Genomic DNA, 20,288 nt, shown 5'->3' with positions numbered 1-20,288 from the left:
TTTGAGCAGAATCCCTACTGCTGTTAAAAAAGTCTCCCCTGAATTTATTGTGATTCATACACTCACTTCTGAAGTTCCCTTGAACTCCTATTATAAAGAATATCTTTCTTTTTTAGCAAAATTCTCAAACCATAGTGCGTGAGAATTGCCTAGAGCTCTTGTTAAAAAGAGATTCCTGGGCCCTGCCCTCAAAGAATTTTATTTAATAGATCTAAGAGGAGCCCAGAATGCAGGGTTTTAGCCTGCTGAAACCCTAAAGGTGTACAACTCTTAGGAAACATTAGTTGATGTGAGTAGGCCGATGAGAACAGCTGGGGAGATGAGCTTTGAGTTAAGATACTGGAAGACTGAAGTCAATTCAGGCCAATTTCTTTCAACCCCGATCACATTAGAATAACTTGCAGAGCTTTTAAAATATCCACAAAGATTCAGATCTGTTCCATCTGGGGTGTGGCTTAGACACTGTTTTTTTTTTTTTAAGCTACCATACAAACAAATTGAGAAACACAAGCAGCCGAAGGGCATGGGCTGTCAGAAAGGATTAACCCACCCAGTGAGGCAATTGATAAGGCCTGAGCCTCCTACAAAATCCAAACACTGAAGCAGAGATTTAGCAAGACTAAAACCCATCGGGATCTCTTGATTCGTAGTTTGTTTCAGCCCCAACCCACCCAAATTGGCCTTATAGCACCAAAAAAAATAATAATAATAATAAAAAATAAAAAAATGGTGCCCTTCCCCTTGGTTTTCATCTGCTAGCGGAATGATTTAGTAGCTCTATTATAAAAGCAACTCCATTATAATTACAGTGTTTGAATTATAAACAAAACAAGAAAAATGCAGAAGGAATAGTCCTTTAATCAAAACTGTAAAACAGAACAATTTCTGGCTGCAGTTAAAAGCAAACTCTGGAATATTAAGAATAAGCTCTCCAGCCCTTTGATTCTTGCCTCTTTCCCATAAGAGCGACACTACACATTTTTTCAATTAAGCAGTTTGACATCCTGAAGAAACCCATAGTGCATGATTTAATGAACATATACTGTATGCATGGTAATAGGCACGGTGACAGTTTGCTCATTTCAAACTGACATGAGAGCACTACACATTAGTAGAAAGGTTTTTTGGGTCTCTTTTCATTAACAAAGCTTTACAGTTGAGGAACATTTTAACCATATTGGCAAAGCTGTCACTGAAGGTCCCTGGGTTACCCTAATTCTCTGGTCCAAGTTCTCAAGTCTTGGCGAAGAAATTAATTTTAAAAACAAAGCACAAGAAAAAAAAGGTTTTATGATGCTGTCAGGGGTTATATGGAGCCTCTGGATGATGACTGCATAGGTGATTTCACAGTGAGGAATTCTACTTCAGGATGTATCAGTTTTTCACATTGACCATTTGATAAACTGGAATTATTCTTAAAAATAATACCAAAGTCATTATTACACTATTCAATATTTTGAAACAGTTTAGTATACTGGAAAATACATGGGCTTTTGTGACAGAGAGACAAGGATTCAAATTCTAAAACATTTATACACGGCCTTAGGAAAATTATATCACTTCTCTGTGGCTCAGTTTCAGGATGTATGAAACATGGACAACAACATCTACTATGTATGCAGGAGATCCTCCACATCCTGCCTAGTTACTGATCACTAGGAGTACTTAAATAGTAACTAGCTGACCCACAGAAGTTCAGAGTAGAAAGGGTTTTTTGTTCATTTGTTTCGTTTTGTTTTGTTTTTAGGGGGAATGGGGATTAAACCCTGGGATACTTTACCACTCCACTACATCCTCAGATCTTTTTATTATTGTTTTGAGACAGGGTCTCACTAAATCACTGAGGGTCTTGCTAAGTTGCCCAGACTGACCTTGAACTTGCCATCTCCTTGCCTCTGCCTCCAGAGTCACTGGGTGTGTGTCCCGTGCCAGGCCAGAGTGTAGAGTTTTAACAGTTAACTGTACTCTGATTCTCCTGAAACTTCTACTATGGTCCTGTACTGGGGTCACAGAAGATGGAAAATAATAATCCAACATCTATACAAAAATATTCTTTCATTTAAACCTATCAGGTATTTGAATGGTTGCTATTACTTCTCTCATTCTTACAATATCTCAGAAATAGGAAGGAATCTCCAAGGTCAGATGAAATTTTTCTAACCTGTTTAAACTTACCTGATTACAAGAATATAAAACTTCCTGCATTTCTTTCCTTTGTCTGCCTGCCAGAAAACTCAGTGGATTCTCATGTACAATGTACAACTCTATTAATTAGCAGTAATGGTTAGCAGATTTATTTCCTGATTTTCTGTTTTAGTAAACTTACTTAAAGTTGGTTATAAGTCATCACAAATGAAGGTGATATTTCCTAGCTAGTTAGTAAAGGAATCATGCATGACAAAGATCTATGTCACCTGATTCCAGGCTAGGCACCTCACATATAATAAAATGGAAATGACATCAAAAATCTCTTTAGCAAGTACAGTGAAGCTTCAGTGTATTGCCTGGATCCTCTGTCATGGAGAAAAGCAAATGTATTAGTCTTCTATTTAAAAGGAGAAGATATAGAAGCCTCAATGTACTTATTTCTAAAATAGGAATAATAAAAATGTCGTAAGATTATGAAGATTCAGGGAAAATATTTACAATATAAACTAATGTAGTATTTGATACTTAGTCCCATTTTAAAAGTCTGAAATTTTGACTGTTTAGGAAACAAATGCAGTTTTATTAGAAGTAAAACTAAAATGCATAGACCATTCAACATCACTTAGAAATCATTTCTCTCCAAACTTCATCTACTGTTGAAAAATTCTACACCAGGTTGGGCACAAATCACTCTGGGTGCCCTTCTCTGATGACATGAGGTACATGGATATCTAAGAAAGCTGTTAATAATTTCTAAATTCTTACTATAAACATTCCACTGGAAATTCAAAACCCCATCAGAATATACACATATAAAGTTTTCAGATTTAATAGCTTAAACCTTAATGTCTCCCGAGAACTGGGCCAAAATCATGGTTCTGTCTCTATTTGAAATAGCAAATTCCCCATATTCACAGTCATTGACCATATCTAGAATGTAGGCAGAGGTACCATTAAAATGTTCATTTGTCCTCAAGGGAGAATATGAAAGGGTACTATGGATCCTCAAATGCATACTCTAATAAAAATAAGTCAGTGGTGTTTCCTCAGAGGAAATGGTGCAATGCAGTATGGGGTTTTGGAAACAGTTAAATTCAGATTTGAAGACTGGTTCTCCTATCCACCAGTATTTGACCTTGGGCTATACACTGAATCTCTGAGCTACAGATTCTTCCACTGAAAAATGGGGAAAATACTGAGAGCTTATATTACAACTACAAGCAGAAATGACATCCAAGATATTTAATGACTAATAAGGTATTGACACCAGAATGGGCTGAATAGCTGTTGTGGCACATATTAACTACATCTGAACTCTGTAAGATTAAATTATGAAGGTATCTAGTTTGATCCTGGATCATGGGAATTCTCAAACATATACAATGCCTTAAATGAAGCAAACACATCATCAAACATTGTAATGAAGAATTGTCAGCAGTTAATTACACTGAATTCTCTGAACTCTTTTTTTTTTCTCCATATATGTTGAGTTTCCATTCCATGATTTTACTAACTGGTGTCAAGTTAAAGCGATGAGCCACTTGTGTCTCTTGACGAATGATTGAGATAGTCCTCAAAAAATTATAGACTCAGAAACACATAAAGAGATCTATCTTGGAATTTTGTGAGGCACATACTCACTCATCTATAGTTCTTAGGTCTTCTTAATTTAATAAGCATTTTATTATTATGAAATGTTCTTCTTTATCTCTGGTAATACTTTTTGTCTTAAAGTTTAATTTGTCTGATATTAACATAGACATTCTAGACATCCTATGCTGTTTCAATGGTATATCTTTTATCCACCAATTTACTTTAAACCTACTACCTGTGTCTTTATATTTTTAAACTATATATTCTGCTATATATATAGCAGAATGAAGTTTTTATTGACTCTTAAATATATTCTGATATCTCTGCCTTTTAATTTGAATGTTTAGTCCATTAACATTTGATATAATTATTGATATGGTTACATTTAGAGCTAGAGATTAAAATATACCTGCTCTACCTTTCAAAATCTTCTTAATTTCATACTACCTCATATAAAATTTAAAAATCTTGCAACTGTGTAAATCCATCTAACATCTGGATTCTTTATGTTATAATTGCCATATGCACTATATCTACAAGCCCTACATTAGAAACATTGTAACAGTGGTCTATCCTATGCTTTCAATATAGCCTTATCTGCACTGGGACTTACTTTTAAAATGAACATGTTTCTTTCTCTTCATCTTTCTCTCCCCCTCCCTAATCTCAGGAAAACAAGATTACCTCCTAATCTCAGGAAAACAAGATTACCTTTGTTCCAGGTTCTAGGCAGTCATCTGTCCTTGAGCACACACCTAGCACTGGAAGGAAGTAATTCAAACTTTAGGGATGGCACTAGGGGATCTCAGAATTGACTAACTCCCAAATTAATCAGTGAGTTATAATTCTAGAGTGAGAACACATGGAATGTAGCCTTTGAATCCCCTCTTAAAAAAAATTCCCCCTGATGGGCAGAATCACAGACCTTGGGAAAGGAGTACCCTGTGATTCTCCTTTGTTAGCAAAGCAATACAAATTCTTTTTCCATGCACTCCTTATTGAATTGGCATTAGGGATGAGGACAAAGCTTTCAGTAACATCACAAAGCAATATTATAATTTTTGCTTTAAGAGGTCCTCTGTATTTTAAAGATTTTAAGATAAGCTAGGTGTGATGGTCAAGCCTATAATCTCAGAGACTCAGGGAGACTGAGGCAGGAAAATTGCAGTTTCAAGGACAGTTTCAGGAACTTAGCAAGGCCCTATCTCAATAAAAGGAGGCCTAGGGATGTAGCTTTATGGTAAAGTGGCCCTGGGTTCAATCCCCAAGACCAAATAAATAAAGACTTTAAGATGAAAAAATAGTCCTCTATATTTATAATTTCCAATATTTTTCATTGCTTCTTGAAGATTTAAATTCCGATGACACCTCATTTCACCTGGACAGCTTCCCTTGGCATTTCCTGTGTGCAGGTCTGCTGGCAATAAAGTCTCAAACCTGTTTATCATCTGAAAATGTCTAATTTATCTTCATTCTCAAAGGATATTTTCTCTATGCATAGAAATTTGGGTTAACAGTTGTTTGCTTCTCCCATTCTGTTTTTAAAAATATTATTTCACTATTTCCAGCTTCTGTAACTTCTGAAGAGAAGTCAGGAATTCGGTTACAGCATCACTCTCCCAGAGGTATGGTGTCATTTTTTTTTTTTGTCTACTATCAAGATTTTCTCATTATTGTTGGTGCTCAGCAGTTTGAATATAAAGTAACAAGGCACAGTTTTCTTCAAATTTATCCCATTTGTAGGGTTACTAAGTTTTTTTATCTTTATTTGTGTAATAACACCAAATTTGAAAATTTTGGTCATTATTTTTTCAAATATATATATATATTATTTTTTTCTGGTTGTACACATAGTATATTCACACAAATTTGTGTCTTCATACACGTACTTTGGATAATAATGATCATCACATTCCACCATCATTAATTACCCCATGTCCCCTTACTGCCAATTGCACCCCTGTATCCTATCTAGAGTTTAGCTATTCCTCCCACGCTCCCTCTCCCTATCCCACTATGAATCAGCCTCCATACATCAAAGAAAACATTCGGCATTTAATTTTGGGGGATTGGCTAACTTCACTTAGCATTATCTTCTCTAACTCTATCCATTTACCTGCAAATGCCATGATTTTATTCTCTTTTATTGCTTAGTAATATTCTATTGTGTATATATGCCACATTTCTATGTCCTGTAGTATGCTGCTGTTAAGTTACTTTAATCTTTTTTCTTTCTGGGCTTCAGAATGAACATTTCTAAGGATATATCTTCAGGTTTGCTGACACTTTCCTTGGTTAAATACAACTGCTGTAAGCCTATTGGGTGGATTTTACTTCAAATATTGTATTTTTCAATTTTATTTTATTTTGTAATTAATTTTTTGTTTTAATTAGTTATACATGACAGTAGAATGCATTTATGCACTTTGATATATCATACATAGATGGGATATAATTTCTCACTTTTCTGAGTATACGTGTTGCAGAATCATATTGTCACACAGTCACATATATACATAAAGTAATAATGTCTGTTTCTTTCTACTATCTTTCCTATCCCCACATCCCCTCCACTTTCCTCCCTTCACTTCCCTCTACCTAATCTAATCTAAGCCTCCCAACTTATTGTGAATTAGGCCTTTGGTTTAAGGGATTGGCTTACTTCACTTACCATAATATTCACCAACTCCAACCATTTACTAGCAAATGTCATAATTTCACTCTTCTTTAATGCTGAGTAATATTCCATTGAGTATATATACCACATTTTCTTTATCCATTTGTCTATTGAAGGACACTTAGGTTGGTTCCATAGTTTAACTATTATGAATTGAGCTGCTATAAACATTGATGTGGCTGCACTATTATAGTATGCTGATTTTAAGTTCTTTGGGTATAAACCAAGGAGTGGGATAGCTGAGTCAAATGGTGGTTCCATTCCAAGTTCTCTGAGGAATCTCCATACTGCTTTCCATAGTGGTTGCACCAATTTGCAGTCCCACCAGCAATGTATGAGTATACTTTTTTTACCACATCCTTGCCAACATTTATTGTTGCCTGTATTCTTTATGATTGCCATTCTGACTGGAGTGAGATGAAATCTTAGAGTAGTTTTGATTTGTATTTCTCTAATTGCTAGAGATGCTGAACACTTTCTCATATATTTGTTGATTAATTGTATTTCTTCTTCTGTGAAGTGTCCAGTTCCTTAGCCTATTTATTGATTGGGTTGTTTTTTTTTTTGGGGGGGGGGTGTTAAAGTTTTTGAGTTCTTTATATGTCCTAGAGACTAATGATTTATCAAAAGTGGCATATGGAAAAGATTTTCTCCCAATCTGTAGGCTCTCTCCTCACATTATTGTTTCCTTTGCTGAGAAGAAGATTTTTAATTTGAACCTATCTCATTTATTGATTCTTTTTTTTAATATTTATTTTTTAGTTTTCAGTGGACACAACATCTTTATTTTATTTTTATGTGGTGCTGAGGATAGAACCCAGCACTCTGCGCATGCTAGGCGAACACGCTACCGCTTGAGCCACATCCCCAGCCCTCATTTTTTGATTCTTGATTTTACTTCTTGTGCTTCAGGAGTCTTGCTAAGGAAGTCAGATCCTAGGCTAAGGAGGTGAAGATTTGGGCCTACTTTTTCTTCTATTAGGTACAGGGTCTCTGTTCTAGTGCCTAAGCCTTTGATCCACTTTGAGTTGATTTTTGTGCAGGGTTAGAGGTTTAATTTCATTTTGCTACATATGGATTTCCAGTTTTGCCAGCACCATTTGTTGAATAGGCTATCATTTCTCCAGTGAATGTTTTTGGCACCTTTGTCTAGTATGTAATAACCATATTTATGTGGGTTTGTCTCTGTGTCCTCTATTCTGTACCATTGGTCTACAAGTCTATTTTGGTGCCAATACCTTGCTGTATTTGCTACTATAGCTCTGTAGTATAGTTTAAGGTCTAGTATTTGGATGCTTCCTGCTTCACTCTTCTTGCTGAGGATTGCTTTATCTATTCTGTGTCTCTTATTTTTCCAAATAAATTTCATGATTGCTTTTTATATTTCTATGAAGAATGTCATTGGGATTTTAATAGGAATTGCATTAAATCTGTATAACACTTTTGGTAGTATAGCCATTTTGACAATGTTAATTCTGTCTATCAGGAACATGGGAGATCTTTCCATCTTCTGAGGTTTTCTTCAATTTCTTTCTTTAGTGTTCTGTAGTTTTCATTGTAGAGGTCTTTCACCTCTTTTGTTAGATTGACTCCCAGGTATTTTATTCTTTTTTTTTTTTTTTTTTTTGAGGCTATTGTGAATGGAGTCGTTTTCCTAATTTCTCTTTCAGTGGATTCATCACTGATGTATAGGAATGTGTTTGATTTATGGGTGTTAATTTTATATCCTGCTACTTTGCTGAATTCATTTATTAGTTCTAGAAGTTTTCTGGTGGAAGTTTTTTTTGGACTTTCTAGATATAGAATCATAATATCAACTAATAGTGATAGTTTGAGTTCTTCTTTTTCTATTTGTATCCCTTTAATTTCTTTCTTTTGTTTAGTTGCTCTGGCTAGAGTTTCAAGGATGATGTTAAATACAAGTGGTGAAAGAAGACATCCTTGTGTTGTTCTAGTTTTTAGTGGGAATGCTTTCAATTTTTCTCCATTTAGAATGATATTGGCCTTGGGTTTAGCATATATAGCTTTTATAATATTGAGGTATGTTCTTACTAACCCTAGTTTTTCTAGTGTTTTGAACATGAAGGTGTGCTGTATTTTGTCAAATGCTTTTTGTACATCTATTGAGATGATTATATGATTCTTGTTTTTAAGTCTATTAATATGATGAATTATGTTTATTGATTTCCATATGTTGAACCAACTCTGAATCCCTGGGATGAACCCCACTTGCTTGTGGTGCATTATCTTTTTAATATGTTTTTGTATGCAATTTGCCAGAATTTTATTGAGAATTTGCATCTATGTTTATCAGGGATATTGGTCTGAAGTTTTCTTTCCTTGATGTGTCTTTGTCTGGTATCAGAGTGATATTAACTTCATAAAATGAGTTTAGAAGGGTTCCTTCCTTTTCTAGTTCATGGAATACTTTGAGGAGTACTAAAGTTAATTTGTCTTTGAAAGTCTTGTAGAACTTGGCTGAGAATCCATCTAGTCCTGGGCTTTTCTTGGTTGGTAGGCTTCTGATAGCATTTTCTATTTCATTACTTGAAATTGATCTGTTTAAATCATGTATAACCACCTCATTCAGTTTGGGTCAGTCATATGTATCTATAAATTTGTCAATGTCTTCAATATTTTCTATTTTATTAGAGTATAAATTTTCAAAATAGTTTCTCATTATCTTCTGTATTTCAGATGTATCTATTTTGATATTTCCTTCTTCATCTTGTATTTTAGTAATTTGAGTTTTCTCTCTTTTTCTCTTTGTTAACATGGCCAGGGTTTATCTATTTTATTTTTTCAAACAACCAACTTTTTGTTTTGTCAATTTTTTCAATTGTTTCTCTTGTTTCAATTTCATTAATTTCAGCTCTGATTTTAATTATTTCCTGTATTCTACTGCTTTTGGTGTTGATTCGTTCTTCTTTTTTTAGGGCTTTGAGATGTAGTGTTAGATCATTTATTTGTTGACTTTTTATTCTTTTAACTAATGCACTCAATGCCATTAACTCTTCTCTTAGTATTGCCTTCATAGTGTCCCAGAAATTTTGATATGTTGTATCAGTGTTCTCATTTACCTCTAAGAATTTTTTTAATTTCATTCTTGATTTCTTCTACTATATCCATTCATCATTCAATAAGTGTATTATTTAGTCTCCATTTGTTATAGTAGATTCTATTTTTTATTATACCATTGATTTCTACTTTCATTTCATTGTGGTCTGATAGAATGCAGGGTATTAACTCTGTTTTTATTTATTTATTTATTTTTTATATTTACCAAGAGTTGTTTTGTGTCATAAGATATGGTCGATTTTAGAGAAGGAGCCATATGCTGCTGAGAACAAAGTATATTTGTTCATTGATGGATAAAATATTCTATATATGTCTGTTAAGTCTAAATTATTGATTGGATTATTTAGTTCTATACTTTCCTTATTTAGTTTTTGTTTGGAAGACCTGTCCAGTAGTGAGACAGGTGTGTTAAAGCCACCCAGTATTATTGTATTGTGGTCTATTTGACTCCTGAAATTGAGAAGGGTTTGTTTCATGTACATAGATGCTCCATTGTTCGGGACAAAAATATTTATAATTGTTATATTTTGCTTATATATACTTCCCTTAAGAAGTACGAAATGTCCTTCTTTGTCTCTTCTGATTAACTTTGGTTTGAAGTCAACTTTATCTGAGATGAGAATGGAAACCCATGCATTTTTACACAATCCATGTGAGTGAAAAGTTTTTTCCTATCCTTTCACCTTCAGCCTGTGGATGTCTTTGCCCATAAGGTGAGTTGTTTTTAATCCAATCTGCCAGTCTGTATCTTTTGATTGATTAGTTTAGGCCATTAACATTCAAGGTTATTATTGAGATATGATATGTATTCCCTGTCATTTTGATTTATTTCTGGTTTTTAATTTGACTTTTTAATTTGACTCCTTTGGTTAAATGTCCCTTTAGTGTAGATCCTCCTTTTGCTGATTTTCACTTTTTTTTTTACTTCATCCTCATGGAATATTTTGTTGAGAATGCTCTGTAGTGTAGGCTTTCTAGTTGTGAATTATTTTAATTTTTGTTTATCACTGAAGGTTTTAATTTCATCTTCATACCTGAAACTTAATTTTGCTTGATATAAAATTCTTGGTTGGCATCGGTTTTCTTTCAGAGTTTGAAATATATTATTACAGGACCTCCTAACTTTGAGGGTCTGGTCTGAGAAATCTGTTGATATCTGTCTGAATTGGTTTCCCTCTATACGTAATTTGATTTTTTTTTCTCGCAGGCTTTAAGATTTTATCTTTATTTTCTGTGTTAGTCATTCTCATAATGTGTCTTGGTGTGGGTCTGCTGTAATTTTGTACATTTGGGATCTTGTAAGCCTCTTATATTTGATTTTCCATTCCATGCTTTAGGTTTGGGAGATTTTCTATTATATCATTGAAAAGAATGTGCATTCCTTTGGTTTGTATCTCTGCTCCTTCGTCTATTCCAATAACTCTTACATTCGTCTTTTCATGTTATCCCATAATTTATGGATATTCTGTTATGGTTTCTTACCATCTTTTCTGCATGTTCAACTCTACTTTCAAGATTATATATTTTGTCTTCATTGCCTGAGGTTCTGTATTCCAAGTGATCTAGTCTGTTGGTGATGTTTTCTATTGAATTTATAATTTGGTTTACTGATTCCTTCATTTCAAAGATTTCTGCTTGGTTGGGTTTTTTTTTTTGTTTGTTTGTTTGTTTGTTGTTTTGTTTTGTTTTTCCCCCACTATCTCTAACTCTTTATTGAAGTGATCTTTCAGTTCCTGTATTTTTTCTTTAATTTCAATCCTTATACTACTCTTCACTTCACATATCAGTTTAACTATGTACAATCTGAACTCCTTTGTGGACATTTCTTCTACTGTGTTATCAGTAGCTTTTTTTATTGAAGCATCTTGGTTTGTTTGGGGTGCTTTATTCCCTTGTTTTTTCATGTTGTTAGCATGTTTTCCCATATAAAAGTATGGGTCTAAGGCAGCATAAATTCTGCCCTGTAGACCTATAGTGTCCCTGGAGGTTTCTAGTGTTTTGTCTTTACTGGTGAGACCAATATCAATAGCACCCAGTGTACACAACATATAGCCTTAAACCTAATAGCTCCCAGTAAGGCATCTACTGCTTTCTTGCATTAAACCATCATTAAACCAAAATGATGACTTTAATAACTATCTATAGTACAAACAGAAAATTTGTTAAAATGGTTTACAATTTCAAATGGTGATTGAGAGAACAGAGGTAGTATAGTATGCAATATTCGTGAGGAAGAAAAAGAAAAGCTAGAAGTAAAAATTCACAGAAGAGTGGAAAAGGAGCTGACACAGATTGGCTGTTGGTTGGAGGAAAGTTGAAAAGAAAATCCTCTCTTGAGAGGAAGAATGTGAACAAAGAGAAAAAAATTAAAGACATAAGAGTACAACAAAAATGCAAAACACCATTCATATATCATTGTCCTCCACGCACTGATGCATAAAAAAAACATCCTGCTCCAAATATGGTAAAGATATTAGTGAATCAAAAAATAAAATAAAATAAATCTTGCTGGAAAGTAAAACTGTCTCTGTCAGTGTTCAACAGTTTCTCAGCCCTGTCTCTGATAATCTCGGGATCACCAAACATAGTCTCTATCCCACCAATCTGGGCTTCAGATACCTCAGGCTTGGCCACACTGCAATCCTAAGATCTCAAGTGCTGTTCCTACTTGCAGAGAGACCACTAGGGATACACTCATGCAAAAAAGCAACCCTGAGATGCAGCAGCAAGACAAAGGCCACCAGCGCTCTCAAGCAGGAAGACCCCAGGCTCCTCCAAAGCCACAGTCACGCCCATATTGGACCTGCAGGTCTCTGCTGGAATCCCCAGACAGAGGCTCTTGTGGTGGTAAACCTGCTGTCACTCGGGCCCCAGGCTCTGGCTGGTGTCGCAAAATGGGTGCAGCCACATGCGACCAAACCTATAATCTCCCCTGAAGCAGTCCTCTAGGCTATGGTAGCAGCAGTAGTGGCGGTGGTTGTTGGAGGCAGGCAGGGGGTCAGCAGTAGTGGCAGCTGCAGCTGTGGGGGCAGCGTCACCACGCAATCTCCAGCAGCAGTGTCGGCTTAAGTTACATTTGGGGCAGAGATGTCTTCTGTGGCAGCAGCACCCAGAAAGAAGACCTCCAGGAGACCTGAAGCTGGCAGCAGCGGAATCAGAGGCAATAGCAATGGCAATAGTGGTGCAGGCAGCAGATGATTGACAGGAGACTTCCATGCAGCAGCTGCGACCATGGAGATAGCCACGGAAGTTGCCTCCAAGGTTACCATGGCGGTGCCCAGAGAAGAGACCTCCAGCAAGGTAGCAGCATCTGGGGCAGCAGCATTGGCTCAATTTTAAATTCTCTCTTTTTTTCACTTGCTATTTACTACCATGTTACTCATTGTGAGTATGTTTTCATAATCTTCATGAAGCAAGGTTATCACAACCACCTTAAACTCTTTGCTCACTAACTCCAACATCCTGGTCATCTTGGAATCAGTGTCTTATACTTGCCTTTTCAAAATTGGTCATTTTCCAGCGGGCACAGTGGCGCACGCCTGTAATTCCAGCGGCTAGGGAGGCTAAGACAGGAGGATCGCAAGTTCAAAGGCAGCCTCAGCAATGGAGGGGTACTAAGCAACTCCGTGAGACCCTATCTCTAAATAAAATACAACAATAGGGCTGGGGATGTGGCTCAGTGGTCAAGTGCCCCTGAGTTCAATCCCTGGCACTAAAATAAATAAATAGATAAAAAGCAAAGTTGGTCATTTTCAGGCTGGGGTTGGGGCTCAACAGTAGAGTGCTCACCTTGCATGTGCAAGGCCCAGGGTTCAATCCTCAGCACCACGTAAAAATAAATAAATAAAATAAAGGTATTGTGTCCAACTACAACTAAAAAAATAAATATTTAAAAAATTGGTCATTTTCTTGTTCCTTCATATTTGTGTAAGTTGGGGTTGTATCAATGACCAAATAAATGTTATTGTGAAGAAATTCTGAATTCTGCCTTAGTTTTCAGAAGAATTTTAGCAGGCAATTAATTTAGTTATATGCAAACTGAAAATCACCTCAGATGGCAGGTCAAATTCAACTCAGTTTTTAAATTTTTAACTGTGCTAACTTATATCTGCTCTTGAATACATGATTCAGGTATCAGCCAAATATTTGGTTAATGTTTATAAACAGAAGAAGGAGCTTCTCTTCTCTGTCTCTCTTCTTCAACAGATTCCAAACTCATTTTTCAGTGTCTATGTTACCTGAATTCTGTTGTTTGGGTCTTCAAACCTCAAAGACTGTATACAGGTTTTTAAATTGAGGGTTAGCCATCCCAGGTGACATTAACTTCAGCCTGCTCTCAGTCTAAAAGTTGTAAAATGAAAAACTTACTTCTGAGTTTTGAATTTCAACTCCCCCAAGTAATCTGTCTTCTTATTTTTACTTTCTAGGGCCTCCAGATATTTGTTGGGAGGTCTATATTACAGTTGATATCAGAATGAGAATGTTAAATCCAGTAGAGTTTACATATCCATAAAAGAAGTAGAAACAAATAAAAACATTAAGGAAATATTCCTTTTCATTTCCTACCTCTTCTCTGAAAAATGTTTAACCTCCATCTACTACCTCATCTAGTAATATTTGGTTTTAGTTTAAGAAGAAACAGAAGTTGGAATTAGGTGATCATCTTGCCAAGTACATTGGTGGATTTGGAGTGGAAGCACAGCACAAAGTTAAATGATAAAATATTACTCAGACGTGGCTCTTAGATTGGCAGAATTTAACCTCAAAACATTGCTGTTTGCACAAAATCATGACTACCAAAAATATCTACATGGTACTTCGCCACATTATTTTACCTTACTTTTTGGGTTTCAGATTGCAATAGGTAATATTCCAAGAGAAATAAAACACTGAAAATCCTTCCACAACAGCAGAGTTGGTAAGTGAACATTTCCTTCTAATAATAATCATTCTGGCTTCCATTTCTTGAGAGCGTCTGCCTGCAAGACACCTTCTTAACCACTTTACATAAATTATCATTTAATCTTGCATAGTCATTCCATGAGGTCTTTTCTATAATTAGCCTCATTTTATGGAAGAAGAAATCAGAGTTCAGAGAGGCTAAGAGAGTTGACTGATATATCCCATTGAACAGCTGAAATCTTAAAAGAAACAGAAAAATGGGAGTAGTTGAAATCATTAGGCTCATGCCCTTTATTGTTAGTAGAGAAGTCTTTCTATGTATGGAGGAATAAGAAAGGTTTCTAAAACTTGAAAATAAGCTACAATTCTTTTTTCTAGTAATTACTGATGTTCAAATCCTACTCTTTCAGATATATATTTTGTATTGATAGCTTTCACTTTAAAAAGTGCCTTGCTTCAGGGCTTAAAACACTAACCAGAGTAATAATAACAGAAAGATCAAATAATGCCATTCAAGGACTCTAGTTAGGATGCTCCATTTCAGTTCATTGAATTTCCTACTTTTAAACTTTCTCTCTTTTCCAGGGAAACTCTCTAGATGGGTACATGATTCACTAAAAAGAAGCCAGGCATACTAGAAAGTGAAGATGCCTGCCTCATCCCAACACAACCTGAACTTGGTGAGTACTTCTAGAAGATACAGCAATGTGTCACAATCCTACAAATTCTAGGTGCAGTCTTGCCTGACTTCATAAACTTGGCATGGATTTTAGATGACCATTGGATGAGAGAAAAAGGAAGGCAGGTCAAGGATGGTTAGGCATACAGGTTACAGGAGACTAGGTCTTAACTGGAAGCAAGAAAGAAAACACAACATCACTGTATTCTGGCACATGAGGTTAACATATATGTATATCATATAATAAATATGTATATATCATGCAAAATTGTTTGCCAAAACCCAGGAGTGGGACACACTATTGAAGGAGGAGAGATGAGAAGGACTGATGGAAAAGGATATGGGTATTTACATAAAAGTGGGATTAAATGAGCACAGCCCAGTGACCCCATGCTGAGGAATTTATCAGCTTAGTACTGCAGGGGGAGAAAGATGGGACACCCATTATAAGGGGCACAGCAAATGCTCCTCTTAACAAAATAACAAAAGACAGATTAATAAGAGAAAAGTAAACCAATCTACCTAATAAATGTTGTCTGTCACACTGGAGCCTTCAGAAATGAAAGCCCAGAGACACAAGGAAAACTGGGCTTTTTTAATGCCAAGATCTGATGAAAATGGACAGCTGTATAGAAGTGAGATTGGACAAAATGGGAATGACCTATCAGTGAGAGACAAAGAGAAGAAACCCAGCAAGGTGTATGGGTTTCAATTCTTCTAGGTCTTTCTTTGAGGCATTCCTTTTTCCCATGTACAAAACAGGACCCTTCTGGGATGACCGACTGTCAGACAAGGTAGGCCAGAGAACTTCTTTATGGCCAGCTCTTACACAGATGTCGGGGGAAAATTATGAGTAAACATTTCTAGGTTTTAAGGCTGGTTTTGAGGGAGAGGGGTTCCAGTATCTAAGGCCTGCCTGGGGAGAGAGCGGAATAGGATACAGTCAAAAAAGATTTTGCTTCTGGGGCCCTGCCGACATCTTTCAGCTCAAAATACTCAGCATGCCAACACTCACACTTACATAAGTACTGTTTTCTGACCGCAATAGTGCATATTTTCTCCTTGATTGCTATTTTAATAAAACACATGTTCAACTTTTCCAATGTCACCATTCAAAGATGTATAAAGGCAAGAGATCATTTTACCTGATCTTTGAACCTTTTGATAAGATCCAGCCTTCTTTGTCCCACTGGATACCACTAGGACTTCCTCTTACCAAGAACGATCCCAAGCCATTTTAGGAGACATGGCTCATGGCAGAAGCCGCCTCCTGGTGCTACTCATTTCATTTCAATTGCACCATCATTCTCAAAGCCACCATAAGGCATAACAACTTGACACTGTAACTGTTTAACCTTACTTTTTATACATAAAAATTATTAAATATGTGTAAATGTCTGTGGGGTGAGAATGATATAATGGCATATCAATCAGGCAACAGTTAAGCTACACTTCATGGAAAGCAAAGGCAAAGCTTTCTTTCATAAAGTGAAGTCATCACTCTTTTATTTAACTGACATAATATTTATATTCCAACTTTAAAATGGCAGCTACAAATAGAAGTCGAGACAGGGTAAATTCTCCAAGGGAATCTAGACCTGAATTTTACCATTTTAAAAGTTCTATTTTATATGTACATATGAATGTTCTACTATTATAAGTTTGCCCGTAGCAGTTCAGTTATGTCAGACCCTCTGAAAAAATTTCAAAATGAAGCAAACACTACCTTTTAGACTACTGCTGTTTCCTTGGAGTTCTCAGTGGCTGGATGCACAGATTTTTTTGTAGAGGAGTTAAGGTCAGCAGGTTGTCCTAGGATACCTACATCACAAACAAAAGAAATTTTGATGATATTTTAGCAGAGAACTCAACAGAAACCACAAACTACAAAAACTGAGCTGGTATGACTGCACAGATATTGTTTAAAAGGCAGAATAAAGGCACATGTGATTTCTTATGAGCATCATCATTGCTCTGCAGAGGAAAGATGTGGCTGAGAGGTGCTTCGGTGATTCACACATGACCACACAATGGTGCCTTGACTCTCTATTGTCTGATGCCTATTCCAGGGCTGGCCTGTCCATATCATTTGGCCCTTCTCAGGAACTGGGCAGGCTGGCACTAGGGCTTTCCATTGTGCCAAAATATAAGGTTGATCCAGGAGTTTTGGTAAGAAGGGTACTTACCAAAAGTGATGTTCTATGCCAAATCACCTGTCTGAAAAAATCATTTGTGGGTCAGTTTACAACCTTTCCTATGAAATTCTGGTCCCAGTAGAATCTGAAGTCATATGACAAGGGAAGGAACACAGGTTTTGGTCCCACAGGCCTGAATTTAGATCCTAGTAATGTATTATCTCTGTGGCTTACATGGCTGCTCAACCTTGTTGTTCCTCACTTTTTGCTTCTGAAAAATGGGTATAATAATATGCAAGGGATACATTTTTAAGAATATATTATTTCTAAATGAGTTAAAGTATATACATAGTATATACAAAGTATATACATAGTTCCAAGAATATGTTAGACAAAGCAAAATCTTTTTCCATCTTAATTGTAAGGATAAGTGGAAGAATGACAAAGGGACCAAAGATATCTCACTACCCATAAATCACTCAATGATGATATACTCATCCCCCAACTGGTCAGCTCACTCCTATCTTTTCTGATATCTACCTCTACTTTTCCTTCAGATGCCCTTCTTTGAAATAAAAAATATTAAAATAATAAACACTGACTCATTCTGTAGGATTTTGTATAAGGGTGAATTTACCTATTTATTTTTATTCCATAACATGTTAATTGGCCTGCTCAATGCCATAATTTAACAGAGTAAATGCATTCATTTGACAAATGTTTATTGAGATGCTATTAAGGGGTCAGGCACTAATATATTACAGCAGTAAACATAGCCCCACATCCTGACTTCATGCTGTCTATATTCTGGTGGGAAAAGACAGACAAAAAAAATAGGTGAAATATATGGTTGGTTAAATAATGCTAAGTGCTCTGGAGAAACAGAGTAGGAAAGGAAATGATGTGTGTTATGGGTTGAATTATTTTCCCTGCACTTCAGAAAAAAAAAATGTTGGGTTCCTAACCCCAGTACGTTGGAACTTTACTTTCTTTGAAAATAAAGTTGTTGAAGATATAACAAGCAAAGATGAAGTGTATCCATCAGCCTTTTATCACTGTAGCCAAAAATACCACAAACAACTTGGAGGAAGAAAATCTTATTTTACTCAGGGATCCAGAGGTTTCAGTCCTTGGTCAGTGGCTCCATTGCTCTGGGCCTAAGGTGATGCAGAATATCATGGTATGAGGAAGTGAGCTGGGAGGCAGAAAGAAAGAGAAACAGAAACAGAGACAGAAAGAGAGGAAGGGGCCAACATGTAGTCCCTAATGACTTATTTCCTCCACCCATGCCCCACCTATTTTTAATCCATCAAATGTGTTAATCCACCAACCAGGTAAGATCATCTCTAGACACTGCTGCTCTGGAAACCAAGCTTGCAAAACATAACTTTAGGGCATACTAGAGATCCAAACCATAAGTAAAGACAGAGAAACACAGGGAGATGCCAGGTGATGACAGAGATGTGGCTTATGTAGCTGCAAGACAAAGAATGTCAAGAATTACTATCAAACCACCAGAAACTAAGGAGAGGAGAGGTGGGGGTTCCCTGTAGTTTTCAGAGAGAGCATGGCCCTACTGACACTTTGATTTCAAACCTGTAGATTCTAGAGCTGCCAGGCAAAAAAATTTCTGTTTTTGTAAGCTACTCAATCTGTGATACTTTGTTACTATAGCCCTAAGAAACAAAGGCAGTCAGTGTAGAGCGATTGCTGCATTTTTAAGCAAGGAGGTTAGAAAATATCTCCAGGGGAGGTAACATCTCTGGGAAAAATCTAAATGAGAATTCAGCAAAAAAAAAGATAGATAGTTTTGGATGGAAATAAATTCCAGGGAGAGGGAAAAGAAAGTGCATGAGAACACTGGTATGTTAGAGAATAGCAGGGACCAGTGCAAGAAGAGAGAAGTGGGAGTTGAGAAGGAGCAGTGACAGTGACTGTGACATGGGGCTGGTGTGTGCTGTATCTCTTGGGCCACTATAAGGACTTGGGTTTTTATTGGCAGCAAAGTGCAAAGCCATTATTACATGGTTCTCACGAGAGGTAAATAAAGAGCTGACTTACACTTTGATAAGGTCTCTCTAGGTCTTTGGTGAGAATGAACTAAAGAACCAGGCCACTGAGGAGGCTCCTGCAAGACCCTGGAGAATGAAGGTACCCAATGTAGCACAGTGGACAGTAAAAAGTGGTCAGGTCCATGTAGCATATTTTGAAAGTAGATCCAAAAGGATTTGCAACCGACTGGGGGTAGAAAGATGGGCCTGACTTCTTGGTAATATATGAAAATAAATCTGGAAACAGAACAATTTAACTGTTCTAATAATCTGAAGAATGATCTTCTCAAATGTCAGCCCTACCAAAGATACAGTGAATACCAGAATATGCAAGGGACTACTAAAATCAAGAAAAAGAAAAACACAACAAATAAACAGAAATAAAGATGATTCAAAGAATAAATCACAAAGATCAAGACATAAAGAAAGAAGTCCATTCTTTAAAAGAAAAAAAAGTGTTGGAAAATGCAAACTAAAATAATTGATTCCATTTTTCTTCCATCTGAACATGAAAGAGACTGAAAAAATTCAGTATTGTCCAAGATGTTGGGGGGAACAGCATAATATTTTAGTTTGCTTCTGGCAGAACCAACCACAATTTGGGCATTTTTAAGCAATTATTATTCTAGGGAACAACTTGACTATAGTTACTGAAAGTGATACTACAAACATCCCCTGGCATAGTGATTCTTCCTGAGGGATGCACTGGGCTCAAAATTATATGCACAAGGAGACATACACTAAAAAGATTAATATTTGTTTTTAGAATAACAAAACCTGGAATGATCTAAGAGGCATCAAGAAAGGGGAGTGGGTAAGAAAAATGTGCTGTATTTACAGGATTAAATACGAGGCAGTTGTTGATAAAAGGAAAATTTTAAACAAACATAATTGCATATATTCATTAAGAATACACATGTATGTAGGTAAAAGTATAAACATGAGGCTGGTCAAATACAGCCCACGTTTATGTTGGAGAATTTGGGGCAGGTGGTGTAGGCAGCAGAGGGTGTAGAGGGTGAAGG

General features: G+C 36.2%; 1 protein-coding gene across 10 annotated transcripts in view; it reads right to left on the bottom strand.

The window, feature by feature from the left end:
• Fhit (fragile histidine triad diadenosine triphosphatase) overlaps nucleotides 1–20,288 on the bottom strand; it is a 1,439,263-nt gene that overhangs the window by 1,031,811 nt on the left and 387,164 nt on the right. For all 10 annotated transcript variants that reach the window (XM_077795625.1, XM_077795624.1, XM_077795620.1 and 7 more), the window contains one exon: nucleotides 16,804–16,898. The gene's annotated coding sequence lies outside the window, so the exon portion shown is untranslated. The remainder of the gene's footprint in view (nucleotides 1–16,803; nucleotides 16,899–20,288) is intronic.

Source organism: Urocitellus parryii, chromosome 3 (genome assembly GCF_045843805.1).
Source record: "Urocitellus parryii isolate mUroPar1 chromosome 3, mUroPar1.hap1, whole genome shotgun sequence".
Taxonomy (NCBI): domain Eukaryota; kingdom Metazoa; phylum Chordata; class Mammalia; order Rodentia; family Sciuridae; genus Urocitellus; species Urocitellus parryii.
This window is presented reverse-complemented; position numbering and strand designations above follow the sequence as displayed.